The sequence below is a fragment of the Cavia porcellus genome, unplaced genomic scaffold, assembly GCF_034190915.1.
Source record: "Cavia porcellus strain 051 isolate PalLab524CR breed Dunkin Hartley unplaced genomic scaffold, mCavPor4.1 scaffold_34, whole genome shotgun sequence".
Classification (NCBI taxonomy): Eukaryota; Metazoa; Chordata; class Mammalia; order Rodentia; family Caviidae; genus Cavia; species Cavia porcellus.
In genome coordinates, this window is record NW_026947517.1 from 14,100,284 (window position 1) to 14,102,011 (window position 1,728).

At 47.9% G+C, this 1,728-nt stretch overlaps 1 long non-coding RNA gene across 1 annotated transcript; it reads left to right on the plus strand.

Annotated features, from left to right (window-relative positions):
- Positions 1–477: 477 nt before the first annotated feature.
- On the plus strand, positions 478–1,289 carry LOC134474654 (uncharacterized). The gene is made up of 2 exons (XR_010045516.1): positions 478–727; positions 971–1,289. It is a non-coding gene; the product is annotated as an uncharacterized LOC134474654 (long non-coding RNA).
- The last annotated feature ends 439 nt before the right edge of the window (positions 1,290–1,728 follow it).

A 1,728-nucleotide genomic window follows, 5' to 3' on the forward strand; every position in this document is an offset into this window, starting at 1 on the left:
CAGGTGCAACCACTTCCCTGTTGAGCTTCAGTGTTCTTTGGAGGCCACAAAGTCAACCTTGGCAGCAGTACAGGTTTGACTCACATCAAGGAAACTGTTTTGTGTCCCAGCTTTCCTAGATGTGGGTACAGACAATGGACGAGGAGTTCTACAGAGGCAAAGAGAACTGGGCAACACATAGCTGCCTGAGCTAGAGACTGCAGAGTGGAAGGACAGATATGGACTGACCCCTCAGTTCTCAGATGTTCCTGGAACAGGATTCCTGAGTTCTTTAGTGAAAAGACACAGTAGATATCAGTCTCTGCCTTCACCAAGCTGAGCTGCACTGGGAAGGGGCAGGGAGAGGCTGTGTCAGGCTTCCCTGAGGAAGGCAGATGTGTGATGCAATTAACCAAGGTCTCCTTCCCATTCAGCCTCTGATGGCTCCTTGGGCCAACACTGCCCCCACTTTGCGTGGAAGAGGAAGTAGCTGGACACTGTATAGACTGGGCACAAGGCCCGTGCACCCTTCACTATGGGTGAGCTGCACATGAAGTGTGAGAGGAAAGGCCAGGCCTCTCACTCTGCTCCCTACCTCTCAGCCCCAGGTCCACCTCTTCTGTGCTTGACTCTGCACTGCAACTCTGCACTCATGGGGATCACCAGGGTGAGCTTCTCTGGAACAGCTGTCCTGGGCTTCTCTGGAATGAGTTGGAGCTTCCTGCGGCCACCAAGCCTGAGTCCAAAGGTAAGGAGCCCAGTGGTGTGGCGGTGGGCTTCTGGGGAGGAGATGGGTCTTGGAACTCAGCAAACCACACAGATGCTGGGTGGCCCAGGAGCATGAGACACTCAGCAGTCAGTGTGGGGATGCAGTCTGGGAGGCTTTGCTGGGGTTGTGTTGGTGCACACAGCTGCCTCTGCCAAGCAGTGGGACAGTTTTGCCCTGAGAAATTCATGGACAGTTGGTGATCTTTTCTCCTGAAAATAACAGGGGCAGTCTCAGCCCATGCAAAAGATGAACCTTCAGAGCTCATGCCAGCTCCACATGCAGCTCCGTCACCTGCTCTGACCCCACAGCAAGAGGAGGCACCAGGATTCCCTTGTCCACCAGCTGCAGAGCAGGATCTCCTGGTGGCTTCCCAGCAGGAGTCATCTCTTCAGCTCTACCTGCAGGCAGCTCTTGACCCACACCTGCCATTCCCCTCTCTTCCAGATTTACCTATTGTTGTGTTCACTGCTACCCTTATTTTCCAGAGATATGATACAACCAATATAAATAAAGTTTGAGATTTCAGTGTTATTTAAAATAATCACCTTTGTTCATTCTGTGCATTCTCACTGTTGTGCAAATTTCACCACTATCCATTTCTACCACATTTTTGTCAATATTGTAAATATAGCACTTTTGTTTTCTTTCCCCTCCTGCTGTATCCCAGCCACCATTCATCTTATGTCCTCAAAATTTACCTCTGCTACATTTTTCACATCAATGCATTCAAGTTTCTCTTCAAGCAGAGGATACTGGATGTGACTGCTTAATATTGTTTTTTTGTTAGAAATCATAATGTTAGATAAATGTTCTTGATTAGTCTTTCACATATTCAATTAATTAACCAATATTTTCTTGGACCAGAATTACAGTTAAATATATAACCAAATGTGAGTGAATAATAAAAGAAACAACATAGTGACTGTTGTTCCATTCAGGAACAGTGGCCTTTCTCCCAGGTGCTCTTCCTCTTGTCTCAT